The sequence below is a fragment of the Alligator mississippiensis genome, chromosome 4 (assembly GCF_030867095.1).
Source record: "Alligator mississippiensis isolate rAllMis1 chromosome 4, rAllMis1, whole genome shotgun sequence".
Lineage (NCBI taxonomy): Eukaryota > Metazoa > Chordata > Crocodylia > Alligatoridae > Alligator > Alligator mississippiensis.
In genome coordinates, this window is record NC_081827.1 from 17846012 (window position 1) to 17860635 (window position 14624).

The following is a 14624-nucleotide window of genomic DNA, read 5'->3' on the forward strand; positions in this document are numbered from 1 at the left end:
TATTTGTTGCACTGTTGGCCACTTTAAAAGCACTATGCATCCACGTACATGTCAGCACAGCTGTAGAGCGCTTTCAGGGGGCTGATTGCACAAAGAAACCACTTTTGTCTGTGCCCTATATTTCATTTAAGCACCTTTGCACGAGCTTATACACTCAGTCATTTATGGTAACACGATTGCATGGATGTAATTTAGTTCTCAGCTTGACCTGTTAAGTTTAAGTAATACCAACCTGATGCCAAATGTTTGCTCTCTAGGGTTTTTGTCTCCCTAAGATAATACGACAGAATTCAAGTCCCTCCTAAACTCATCTTGACACTGTTCAAATAGTAGAGGTCATTCGTTTCTCCTACTGAAAATGAATGCCTTCTGGTTTGGACTTAGGATTTGAAATAGGATAGAGTGGGGTGCAACCTGCTAAGCTGCCCTCACCCCCAATTTAAACCTGATGTTGTCTGAAAAATGAAATTAGCAATGAATGAGTATTTTCTTCTGCTTCTCTTATTACTGTCACTGCCTTCAGGAGAATAGAACAACATACAAGACAAATCTAACAGTAATTTCTTGCATGTATTATTATAAGTGAAGAACTGAAGAAGGAGACTAAGAGTTAATTGTATAATATTAATTAGTAGTAGAAAGTTTGCTGCTAAATTAATCAGATTGACATATCAAGTACAGTTAATCAAATTGGATTACATCTGACCCTTTGTGGTGCCCAAATAGAAAGGAAGGGATCCAAGGCTTTTTCCTTCTCTTTATATATCCCCCTCCAGGCATCTTCTACATCCAGGTAGGATGTGCAAGCAAGTTATGTGCTGGTTTAATATTGCCACTGTGTTAAATTGCTTTGTACAGATTCTTTTTAACTCCTACACCAGCCAAGAGAGGTGAGCTGGCCTGCTGGAGAGGAACTAGACAAATACACTACAGCCTTTCAGTATCTTAGAGCTATCACTCTGATACATTTCCTCCCCAAGGGAATTTTGGCTGAGTGAGTCACAGTTCCCGAATAGATGTCCGTAATGCATCCAGTTGCATAAAGCCACATTTATGTCCCATAATCAGTCAGTCTAGATGCCAGTACTGCAGCTTGCTTTCATTTAGGATTTTGTATATGTTGCCATGTATGAACTGACCAAGGCAAATCAATTACTGCAAGGTAATACCTTGAGCACTTGTGTAGAGGAAGAATAAAGTTACTGACAGCAGTTCACATACTGTATCTTATTTGGTATTACACAGTTTGATTGGTAATTTCACAATATAGGAAAATGATTAAATAGTTTACAAAAAAAAAAAAGCCAACCAAAACAGCTATTAACTGTCATACATTAAGGAAAAGAATATGATATGTAATTTTTTTTTACTCATTCTTGTATTGTGGGAATCATTTAAACCTCAACTTATGATGAGTGGCTTGATCTAGATCAAGAATAAGAGCTACACTTTCCTATCTCTGGATGTTTTTTTTCTATTTATAAGATTAACTTCAGAGAGTTGCTTCTGAAGGAAACTTAATATTTATGAAACACAGTGTAGTGTTTTTTCCAGAAATGATGTTCTGCTTTGAATTAGGAGCTTTATAGAAATGGCATTTTTATTTTTAGAAATTTAGAGAATTTTTTAAAGGCAGTGAGATGGAGGAGGAAAAAAGGTTGTGGGAGGGGGCAAGAAATGTTTCCTAAAATAATATGTTTGATAGAAGTTTCCCAGAAGTCCTAGTTTCACCATGACAAAGATTGATGGTTCTTTTTATTTACTACTGTGCAATCAGCTATCAGTGTCTTCAAACTACTCTAAGTAGTTTCCTTACTATAATTTATGATGTCCCGTGATGACCAGGGTAATGGTACCTTCTGCAGCTTTCCTCCCAAGCATCCCATTGACCACATAACTAGTAAAAGTGATGGACATTTTTAGCTCTTGCAGTCTTGCAGAAGTCCTGTTATCAAACACAATTTCCACAGCAGAGCACCGTTGAAAAGTGCTTTCTCATCAATATATCATATTTACTTGAATCTAAAATTAGAGTTTTCCCTCCAATAAGCATGGTGGGTGGGGGAGCCCCTTTTCTTAGGTTCACATACAAAGCAGAAGGGGAGCGGGGGACAGGCAGCTGCTGCAGCTCTGACTCTGGCCCTAAGTCTGGGTTGGGGCTAGAGTCAGACCCACATCAACCACCTGCCCCAACTCTGTTTACCCTGTGCAGCTTCTGCCCCCTCCCACCCACTTCACCCTCCCTATAGCAGTGGGAGGGGAACAAATTGAAGACTTCCTGATTAATTAGATTTTTTATCTGAAAAATTATAACAAATTTATATATTTTTTTCATACATAGAATTTATTTATTGGAGGATTGCCTTTAATGCAAAGTCAATTTAGATTTGGGTAAATACAGTATTTCTCTTTCTGCACCATGTTCTCCTTGTTTGAGTAGACACATTATTTTTAATGGAAGGAAGGGTAGCTTTAACCTCTCAGCCTCAAGCATGCTAATTTCCATTAATGCATTTGTTTCTTTCCTATACACTTGAGACATCATTGTAAAATTTCCTCTTGCATTATTCCACCCCGATCATCTTTCTCTAGTCCTGATGGGCACATGGGCCAAGTGATTTGCCTTCTGAATTATTCTCAATACATATGGGGCAGCCACTTAGAAGGTGAACAAAAACAGCAGGCGCTGTTGCTGTCTCTGTCAGCCCTGATCCCACAGCTAGTCCAGCCCCTGCCGCTGCTGCTGCTCAAAGCAGAGACCATAATATTTGCACCTTGGCATTTACAATTACTTACAAGTTGATGTAGAATTTTTTCTTAAGTTAAAACTCCAGCTTTGTCTTACTAGTTTCCCACCTCTGAATTTAAAACCAGCATAAGATAATTTAAAGAAATAAAAGGGTTTTGCAGATTAGAGGAAGCTTTGATTTCCAAATATGGTGGCGCCACAAAACTAAGGACAGTAAAAAGATACTTCATATCACTTTTTCTTTTGGCAGAACAGTTTGGTCTCTCTTGGAACAAATTGTCTACATTACTTCCTTTCTCACTTAAACAATCCCTTCCTGATTAACCTCTTCCAAAGCCTTAGGTGTCATGAAACTTGCTGGAAAAATAACTTGGTGACTTCTGCTTCTACAAGTACTCTTTGTTGCCAAAATTTAATTAAGCCAGAATTTTGGGCTTCTGTCATTTAAAGGGTTTTTTTAATCGCCACTTCTTTCAAAAGGTTTAAAATAACTTTCTGTCCACACCCAAAACTCAGGGCTCCCACATTACAGAGCATGTAACTCCATATCAAGGGTGTCGAGTATGTTGTGTACATGTGTACATATTGCTAAGCAACTGCATCCTATAGGCCCAGCATTCTGCTGCTTCCTTTCAGCACTTCACACACAATTACTTTCACTTTATCCCAGAAGTTTAGGTAGATTTACCTTAGGGGACCATGACTGGAAATCACTACAGGATGTGCATCATGCAGAGGAGAAGACTGATTGACTGATATGGAGTCTAAATGTTTTATGTGCTTGTAACAGGCTGACAGCCCATTTGTCTGAAACTCCCCACCCTGTTAGCAGGTGTTGATCCTACTAGGAAATGTAGGGAGTGATCTGTTGACTCAGGGAGGCAGATGGTTTGCTAGTACACACAAATATAAGGGAGGTGGGGGACACACTCTAGATCTACAGTGTGGTCAAATGTCCATGAGAGCCTAGAGGGAGCAGAGTGAGTGTTCACAATCTGGTGCCCTTAATTACCCAGCCCAGATGCACAAGGACACTTTAAAAATCTGCGCTAACAAGGAGCAGCCTTCACCACAAATCCAGAACAAGGCTCAGTCTCATACTTCCAGGATTCCCGAATTGTAGAGTTGGAGGGAACCTTAAGGGCCATCTACTCCAACCCCCAGGTATAGAGAGATGCCTTTACCACTCAACCAGTGTGCCCTTCAGGTGATTTATATAATATACATTTAATTGCTAATAAACTGAAACCCCAAAATGAGGTTACATTTTAATTCTATGTAGTTATCTAGACTTTGTTTAAAAGCTGATTAGAAAGGGAACTTACTTACAGACCACTAAAAAGGCTTTCTCTGTTTTCTACTTGCTCAAATTTTTCTTAGAATATTATTTGTATCCTTGAGTCAACCGATTCTTAAAATATTGTAGAAATGCCATGCTGTTGCTGCTGCTAATAATAATAATAATAATAATAATAATTCAAAGAATTCAGAGGTATACTAACATCCTTCAAAAGAGCTATACCTCAACTGCAGTTGTCAGGTCATGCATACTGGTTCCTGGAATCCAGCCGTGCAAAGCTTTGGTTTGTTTTGTAGACCATGCTTTAAACAGATGTAAAAAATATGAGAGAGTCATTAAAACAAGTATTTGGTATCAGGGGTGTATCTTGGGATTCTCTATAGTTGTTCGTCAATCCAAAACAATTTTTAACTGCATCTGTTGCGCAAAAATATGGTATGTAGAGCTTGAAACATGGATGTGTTTTATGACTTAAATGTTAATAGAATTCAAAGAAAGAAAAAAAAAAGAACTGGACGAGATAGTTCTACAAGGCTTTACATTTCCACATCATAGGCTATTGGTAATTAAGGTGTTTTAGCATAAGTGATCAATTTGTCTCTGAACACAGGAAGGAACTTTGATTGGGCTCACTCAATGTCCAGTGCTGGTGTAAATAAATACAGTCCTTGTGCCTTGCCCTCTGTGATCCAAGGCTGGAGTCAAGCACCCCTCAGGATGTTGTACCTGGGTCTTAATTATAAAACTGTTGGGTAATGTGCCTCATACCTTTACGGTCTGACAGAGATAGGTTAAATGTAGTAGTTCCTATAGCAGATCTTTATCATTTGTTTCATATATTGGTTTTCTTTCTCCTTTATTAATCTTTGTTCAACTATGAGTAACAGATAAAGAAACTTCACAGAGGAAACATTCTGGAACATGCCTATATTATGCATTTGAAATATCCTGATGTATTTTGTCATGTCAAGAAATCAGGTAGATAAATTATAGGCCCTCTGGTCATTAAACACTTAAGAAGATAACTGAGTCTAACATGGGATGTGTTAGGCTACTAAAATGCTTTATCAGTCTCTACACATCATCAGAAACTTTATTCTGAAAATTCTCAGGACTTCTCTCAACAGTGGAGAGAAACCTAATTTTGTGGTTATCAGTGCTGCTTCTCTGTTGTCTGCCATGTTTGACATGCCCAAGAGTAACACTTTTCCACACAGAGTCTGAAGGTTTCAAGTCATTCTTATCAGTATGATATAAAGGAGTTGTTGATTATGTCCTGGATTCCACTTGCTCTTTCAAATTACTTATCCGAAGAAAACTTCTCAAACGTAGAGCTAAAACTAAGACTGCTGAATAAAGACACACATTTTTAACAAGGACTAGCTATTTAATTTCAGATCTCTACAATGCATTGGTGGCAGTATTCCTTATTTGGTGAAATCCACTTTACTTACATGTCATAGATTTCATAGACATTAGGGATGGAAGGGACCTCGCAAGATCAGTGCCCTGCCCAAGAGCCAGGAAGTCAGCTGGGGTCAAAGGATCCCAGCAAGATAGGCATCCAAGTGTTTCTTAAGTGTCCATAGTAGGTGCTTGTATCACTTTGGGGGGGGGGGGGGGTCTATTTCAGGCCCTGGGGACTCAGACAGTACAGAAGTTTTTCCTTATGTGCAGCCTAAAATGGTCTCCCAGGATTGTGTGACCATTGGACCTTGTCTTCCCTTGGGATTCCCTTGTGAACAGACACTTTCCCAGTTCCTGATGCACTCCCCTTAAGTACTTACAAGCAGCCACCAGGTCACTCCTGAGCCTGTGCTTCTTCAGGCTGAAAAGTCCCATGTCTCTCAGCCTCTCCTCATAAGGCCTATTCTCTTGACCTCTAATCATGTGCGTGGCTCTCCTCTGGACTCTCTCAAGCTTCTCGAATTCCTTTCTAAACTGTGGATCCCATAATTGGATACAGTACTCCAGCTGTGGCCTCACCAAGGCTGAGTGAAGTGGGAGGACAACTTCTTGGGTTTTGCGTGAGATGCATCGGTAAGATGCAAGTCAGACTTTTATTTGCTTTGCGAGCTACGGCACTGCACTGATGGCTCATGTTCATCTTGTGGTCAATCATGACCCCCAAGTCTCTTTCAGTCATGGTGCTAGTACCCCTTATGTACTTATAGGCTGTCACCAAGTTGCCCCTGAACCTTTACTTCTCCAGGCTGAAGAGGGGCTGATAAATCAGACTGGAGTTCACAAGCCCAGTGGGTGGGTGCATAGTGTTAATTTAACCCTAATAGTCATGGTGCATGCTGAATAATCCTGGAGAGGGTAGGACTAAACCACCCAAAACTGCAGGCCTACCTGTTCATTCATAGGACCAAGATCTTAACTGGCTGCAGAGGACAAACAATGGATAGAATAAGGTAGGAATAACATTTCAGATCTAAATTAATTGATGCAAAGTACTGCAGAGAGTGCCCACTGCTGCAGAGATGCCTCCAGGGTAGTTGTGTGGGAGGCTGGCCTTCCCCCTCATGGCATTCTGCACCATTCTCGGGTCAGCGCAAGGATCCTTTAACAATGCACTCATGCCCCTGGATGGCTGTTCCACTCGTGTTGTCTTCTGTATGAACATTAAAAGTTAAATTCATTCAATTCAGTACCAAGCCCTTCACACCATTTGAGCCCTTCAGCATTTAAAAGAATAACTGAATAGCAATCTTTTCAAGTGACACAAAGACAACTTTACAGTGTAAGAGGAGCTGTCATCTTTGATACATGCCTGTCCAGTACTTAATAAACCGGATTCTGATCTTTCCTAGATGCCATCCTAATGTACAGAACAGCAGTAATAATTCTTTAGCAATCTCATTTCATCCAGCAAAGAATGAGAATGCAAATCCTATAAACTAGGGATGTCAAACTCTTCTGACCCCTGAGCAGCTGAAGCAGGTACCACATCTGGATGGTGTACAGGGCCATCCAGCATAACCTGCATGCTGCCTTTGGGTCCATTTAAGACCCATGGATAACAGTGGGGGCAGATGATAAGGCTTCTTGGGCCGTATCTTTGATGATCTTGCTATAAAAAATTGCACATGTGCAGTACTATTAAAGTGTAGTGAGTGGATTTCAGTGCATGGAAGCATTGCGATAAGTATAGTTACTTAGGTTGGTTCAAATGCTGTTTCCTCCAGGAAGCACCAGCATATGTCAAACTGGAGGCAGAACTGGTTGCGAATGTTTCACCAGTGTACAAGTAAACAACACCCTTTTATTTCACTCATATTTAAGCACCTGTTTTTTTTCTATTAATGAATGCAGTTGCATTCTGAAAATAAAAAAAATACTGAGCCCATTAAGATTGAGCCAATCATAGCTAGCAATCACATATTGATAAAATAAAGAAATTACACAATTATGTGATGGCTAGCAAACATCTTTCAAGAGTGAGATAATTTGAATGGCAGAAGTCATGCCAAGGATTACTATTCTCTGTGGATACGCCTGACCTTGCCACTCTAAACTCAGCTAATTGGATGGAAGGAAAAAAAGTAAACATATTCATTAACCTTATGCATGGGATGTTATATGGAAGATGGTCCTTCAGTTTGGTTTGAAAGATGACACATTTGTTTTTCCAGCTGTTAGATTATAACTTTAAATGCCTGGCCCTGTCTATCTTGTATATCCTTCTGATACTTTAAGCACTTGCTTATATGAGACAGCTGAATTCATATAAGTTGCTATTGATAAGCCAAATCCTGCAAATCAGAATAAGTCTATTGAAGTTAATGGAAGCAGGGTACGTTGTACCAGATGGCGATGCAGACCCATGGGTTCTTGTACCTGAATATAGCTAATATTCCCATTCATTGTAATGCCTGGGAACCAGTTATGAATAGTTTACTGCCTAATAAAATGAAAGGACTGTTGTTTAGAATAAGGAGAAAAGTAGATATCATTCAGAGTCATTAGGGACTTACCCTTTAGCTTTTCCATTTAAAAGATGCCATTAAAAAGCATTGTTCTGTCAATAATTCAGATCTAAGCATGTAAGTTCCAAGCTTCTGTAGGAGAGATAATTACTGGAAACTAGTGAAAAACACCTAAATTCTGTTTTAATTTTCATACATAGAGCAGATGTTTTGACAGATGGATGGACTTTATTTTTATAACTGTCCGGGAAAAGTCTGCATAACACAGCCTAATCAGTGTTACATATCAGTAGTTGTTTGTTTTCGAACCATTTTGCATTTGGCTCCTATGCTTTTGCTCGCAGACATTTTCTTTGTCATTTATTTTTTCAGGCTAATCTCTCTCTGTGTAATCCCTTCTATCAATTTGATACACAAATATTGGAAACCTCTTAAAAATAAATGTAAATGTTTTCTTAGTGAGAGAGAGATATATTGGTCTTCAGGTGGAGGCACTCTGCTGAAAAACTTAATTAACACTTTATCTTTTTTTTCAGTTTTATTCCTTCTGTCCATTTCTATATATGTATGTGGGCTTTCATTTATATATGAATTATGGAAGCTAATTAACTTTGGATCAGATCCTTATGACATTTCTCAATTAGATATCTTCTCAATTTACACTAACGAGAGACAATTTGGCAGTGTTTGGCTACAAGGAAGAGGAGAAGGGGGAAATATCTGCCCTGATCTTATTCTGGAGCTGGCATGAATTGTTGCAGCTATTTTGACTGAGTGATGCACTGCAAATGTATCCCGGCTGAGGATCTGAGCCACGTTTTATATCTCTTTAACTTCCACTTAATTCAACGATGGGGAACATTAAAGGAAAGATGTGATTTGACCACAGGTCTGAGGCCCAAAATACTCTTTGAGACCCAGTTACAAAAAAAGTCCTTAGGCACCTCAACTCTGGCCATTACACCACCTGACTTCTAGTCACCTGGACCCGAGGCACAACGTCTACAGCCCTGAGTTGGATGTCTCAGAACAGGGTCCATAAAAAATAGTATGCTTATCAGGGAGCCAAAGTTAGCCGGTAGGGAAGTACTGATATCTAGAGCTTTAAGTGTCTTGCTTATCATTACTGTGGTAGTACCTCCTTCTACTTGGAGCTCATGGCATGAGCCCTCTTCAGGAGCTAAGTGCCTAAGCCTTTTTCTACAAAAAAATGGAGAGGAGCACTTTTTTTTGTCTTTTAAAACATGGGAGGAGGTGGTGCTCCATTTTTCACAGTATCTCAGTGGTTAGTGTGTTTTCCCAGGCTGTGACATATCTAGCTTCAATCCACTCCTTTCCCGAGAGGGTTCAAAATCACATCTGTCACCTCCCAGGCTCAGCCACCATATCATAGTTTGTTTGTTTTTTCCCATCTTGTTGAAGCTGTTCCACTGCACAGAGAAGGATTTAAGATTCACTGAGCCTGATAGAGAGGAAAGAAGAGCCTGGCTTGTTAGTCTAGCCATTATAGGTCTCACTTGGGCAAGTAGGCTGTGTTCCAAGGTACGTGGACAGGCACAGAGCTGCTCAGGACTTAGGCACTTGTGCACATGGTCCTAAGCAGAACAATCAGCCCTTGAAGACCTTTCATGCCAAAAACTGAAATGACCATGTTTGCAAGGTTAGGCAATATCTAAATGGAAGTTTTAGGGATTGCAGTTTTTGGACTAAATCCCATTTTGGGAGCCTAAAGTCCATTTCTGGGGACCAGGTTCTTAATCATTTGATGGCATATGCCATCACTTTTGTTTTCTTCTGCTTCAGGCCACAGACTGTCTAACCTGATGAGGACTAGGAAGAAATGCCTGTCTATTACTGCTCCTTGTCAAAGACAGAGCACTAATTTTAGATGGATCACAAGTCTGATTCAGTGTGAAAATCCCTGTGTTCTCGATCAGATGTAGTGATATCAATAGTCTCCTGCTTAAATGTTGTAAAATGGAACATGCTAAGTAGTCACAACAGATTTAAAATCTGTGGTTGTTCCCCCTGCACTCTTCCTGCTTTCTCATACATACATAAAATGGCGTGATGCTCACTTTAGAAGCAGGGCTGCTACATTCTCCTTTCCGCTATTTGCTTTGAAGAGGAACAGTAACCATAGGGCCCTGGTCCAAAAAGGCACTGATAGATTAAAGTAATTTTGGTACAAAGTAATGTAAATCAAAATCTAGGATAACTGAACAGTTGGGATAAAGTGAATGCAAATGCAACATTTGAAATTCCCTGACAATGTGCTCATTAAAGTTTCTGGCTTTTGGTTACTTCCTGTTTCTCCTGTCGATAAATTCCCCCATCTGCTATATTTAACTGAGATACTATATTTCATTTATTGTCTTTGTTTTGCTTTCAGTGCCTTTCAGTTCTGAGCTCATGTACTTGAATACTCCATTCTGCTGGCAGAGACCTTCATACTAACAATATCCTGCTGGCCTGAGGGCATGGCAACAATACATCCTGCTGCCAAGTGGGACAAGCCCAGTTTGAGACAGGCTAAGTCATTCCAGGCCTTGAGCCAGGGGGGCGGGATGGTTGCTTTGTAGTAAAACTGGCACACCATTCACCATGCTCAGGAAGAACAAACTTATGTGCCAGGTTTCACAGCTAGAGGTGTGTGAATGCTGCCTGTACCAGCCTCTTCAAGGAAGGACAGAAAAGGAGAACTGATAAAACTTGCAGAACCTTGGCAGCTGTGGAAGATTGATTATAATATATGTTATGCCTAGTAGAAGGTAACTGGAAGGGTCACCTGTGACTCTCCATTTCTTAGAAACATTAATTATTAAGCTTGACTTAATCTTTGTCGTTAATAACTATTGTCATTGTCATCCTTACTCAACAGATCCAGAAAAGTTAAGTGCGCTGTTGTAGCAAGCGCTTGTACCGGGGGTGGCCTCAACACCCCTTGGTGGTCGCTTGACCCCTGCTCTGGCCTCACTTCTCAGGCTTGCTCATCTGCCATGCCTTGTTAGATCCTTGGAAAGAGAGGCTGTCCCAGGAATCCCTGGTCCCATACAGCTGTTCACATGTCACTATTCAGCACTATAAGCCTCATTATCCATGGAATAAGCATCTCCAACCATCCCTTACCATGCCCTTGCCTTACAGATGTTACCATTCAATCTGCCCTTCTCCTGAGTCTGGGCCATCTCTGGCTCCTGTCTCTGCCCTGCTCCCGGGTCTGTTGAGGCCACCCCTGCTTCTTGTTTCAATCCCTAAACCACCAGACCCTACCTCGGCTCTAAGGCTGCTGTCTCTTAACCCCTGGGAGTGCAGTGTCTTACTCTACTGCTTACTCAGGAGCTCCTTCCATGTCCGCAGCCAGGGTGGGACTGCCTGCCTCTGGCCCTGGGCTTATGCCCCTTTCTGGTCAGGTGCTACCCTGCCTGCTGACTCAGCTCCTTTCAGAGTCTTTTCCCTTCTGAAAATAAGAGTCATGCCCAAAGCTTGTTACAGGTGTCCCAAGTATGGGGGACTGGTGCCTTCTGAGTCTGGGAGGGCACCCACAGGTGCCACCACCAGTGGCAGGGACAGAGCTAGTGGGTACCTGCAGGTGCCACCAGCGGTGGGTGGGGGGCAGAGCTGGTGAGCACCCACAGGTGCTGTGAGTGGTGGCAGCCCTGTCAGGAGAGGCATGTGCCACCCTTTGCCCTCCCTATGCATTGTCTGTGGTCCCAAGTCAGATATTGCAGATCAGTAGCAGAGCTCAGCAGTTCGAACACAAGCACACTCCTCCTTTCATCATATGCTGGCATCAACAAATGTTGAGTTGAGTTTCTAAAATCTATATAAAGCTGTGAAATCTGTCTCCTTATAGAGTTTTTTTCCCCTTCTTTTAAGCCCAGAAAAATAGGAAAATCTAGAACCTGTTCTGAAGGTGCAGACTGTCACTTTGATCAGGAGGCAGATGGTAGGACAGGCTGGCACCTTAGAAATTAACTGTCTTTAAAGTGCCACTGCCCTGCTTTTTGTCTGACTTCAGACTAACATGGGTAACTACCTCTTTGATCAGAAGTTTCCTTCCAAATGCACAGGTATTACTAGTGTCCCATGCTGCATGGTTTCAGTGCAGCTGTACTTAAACATGATTAGGTGGATTAAAGAGCCCCAAACCACTCCCATTGAAATCAGCAAGAGTTTGGCCATTGTCTTCAGTGGGAACAAGATTGACCCAGGGGCAGAGTAGGAAATTTCACTTTGAACTTTCTTACTTGACAAGGGTTTAAATCAGCCCTGTAACTTTACTTTGATGTCATTTATTGTGGTTTAATACCCCCCTTTTATTTATTTTTTTTACAGTCATGTAAAATATATAAAGAAACCTAATCTTTTAGGGAGGTGTATAAGAATTCACTCAATAGTCCTTAATGGCTCCTTTATGCAGCTGTAAAACACAGGGAAGCAGTTTTAGCTAGACTAGAAACTTTAAACATTATATAAATATATGTAGTATAGTCAAAGGTTTATGGCTGTATCTCCCTCCCCCAGTGTTTAATTAGCGTGTGTATTTCTCAGGCATCTATGAGTAAAATCTGTTGCACTGGAGATCAAGGGGGAAATCAAAAGGAAAGAAGAAGAAGCCAAAATCTGTTCTTGTTTATGATAGTATAATCCTGGAGTAACTACATTGACCTTAATGGAATTACACTGCTTTAAATCCAGAATAATTGAAGACAGAATATAGCCTAGGCAGTAGAAAGAGTTTGATTCTACTTTCATTTACACCACAGACTATACATATGTAGCTGAGACAAAGTGGCTATAGCCCAGATCCTCACTTGGTGTACATCAGAGTAATTCCACTGAAATCAATATAGTCTCTGTTTATACCACCTGAGAAACTGGCCCATGCCCTATGAGAATGTTTAACTTCCTGGTATGCAGTTCAACGTTCCTCAACACCTAACACACCATGTAGTGCAGTTAGACAATTTTAAGAAGACTAATAAAGCTTAGCAGACCATAAAGACTTGTTTTAAATCATTCAAAACCCAGTACTAAATCATGTTAAGTGTCTTCTCGTTGAAATGACAGTGGGGTTGAATTTGATCCAGTATGGTTTGCAAGTTAGCAAAATCTGTGTTCATATGGTTTGTGAAGCTCATCAATCAGTTTTAGGTTTTGCAGTGCCATATTCAACTGCACACAAGAGCACCTTTCATAAGGTTTCAGTAAATACTTCAGTCTTTGTTCTGTTCTGGTATTGTATTGTATTGTATGTGCTGACTTCCTTTTTTGTTCAAATTTGGAAATAAAAATTAAGGACAAAACATAAATTGTCAATGACATTACAATTATTTTGTCTATTTAATCATATATCATATTAATGGGCATAGAATCATAGAAAAATGAAGGTAGCTAGTCAGCAGTGTGAATATAATTTATGTATAAATGCATAGGGCTGTGTATCGGGGTATATATAACTATATATGTCTAAAATGTATTTGCATACAATTTTTATAAAAGACACTGGAAAAAATTAAATGAAGGTCCCTTGCATCACAATTCTTATAATTTCCTCCTGGGTTTTTCTTAACTGCCTTTTTATATTTTCCTTCCATCTCAGTTGTAAGGATAGCCTGCACTGTTAGTAATAAAGCCAAGGATCATTTTTTAATAGATTGCCACTATCTTTTGTGCAATTAAACATATACAGTGAAAATTCAAATAAAATACAACACACCCCACATATTATTAAAAAAAATTACATATAAGAAATATCTTATATGTAACATTAATTATAATATGTGGTGGACATTACTGTTTTATCTGTACTGGGTTGTTCATGGTTTTCCCTATGTGGTAGCCTAAGCAATGTGTTCTTTCCTGTCCTGGTAGACCATATTTTATGATTGAGAATTAGACACAAGGCACAGAGACTGATACTGCAAGTCAATGGATAGATAGCACTTGAAGCATTGATCCTCACACCCTTCAGGCTGATCCCATGGACCGAGTTTGGACCTACTAGGAACACTGCTAAAGTCAACAGAGTTTCATGTGCCAACTTGCAGGACTGGGTCCATAATTTCTACCTTTTTAATGTGACAGAGCAATAAACTCTTTCTTCTTGGTCCCCACTCTCTCTTGTCTTTGTGATTTTTAATGGTTGATTTCCACTTTTTTCTACATATAAAAGTAAATAAGATTTTATCCTCATCACTTATTTAGAAGGAAAATGTGTTAATCTAAGCTCCAAATTTTCAATTTGGAATACAATTTTTCAAATTTTTAATCCTGTTAAAATGGGGAAAAATGGTGAAGACAAATGACTTTGCTCCAATTTAAACAGTTCCCTGCAGTATTTGCAGTCCAGTCAGTTCAGCACTGTGCCAGTACATTGATCCAGAAAGACAGGGACATATTTATTTTCATTGTTCAGGCAGAATGAAATCCAAATGAAATAAATAGAAATGAACTACGTTAGTTTGTTTTAATTAGTATTGACAAGGTAGTTAGCTTTTAAATTTGTTTCCTGTTTAATAACATTAGGCATCATCAAGAAAATAGGTAACACACTTTATAAGTGTTTATTACTATTATTATTTATGTTTTACTTCATTCTAATACATATAATATACAGTCAGCAATTCCATTTATCAAA

General features: G+C 39.8%; 1 protein-coding gene across 3 annotated transcripts in view; it reads left to right on the forward strand.

Moving 5' to 3' along the window:
- SEMA3A (semaphorin 3A) overlaps positions 1 to 14624 on the forward strand; it is a 464022-nt gene that overhangs the window by 314379 nt on the left and 135019 nt on the right. The gene's annotated exons all lie outside the window — the stretch shown is intronic.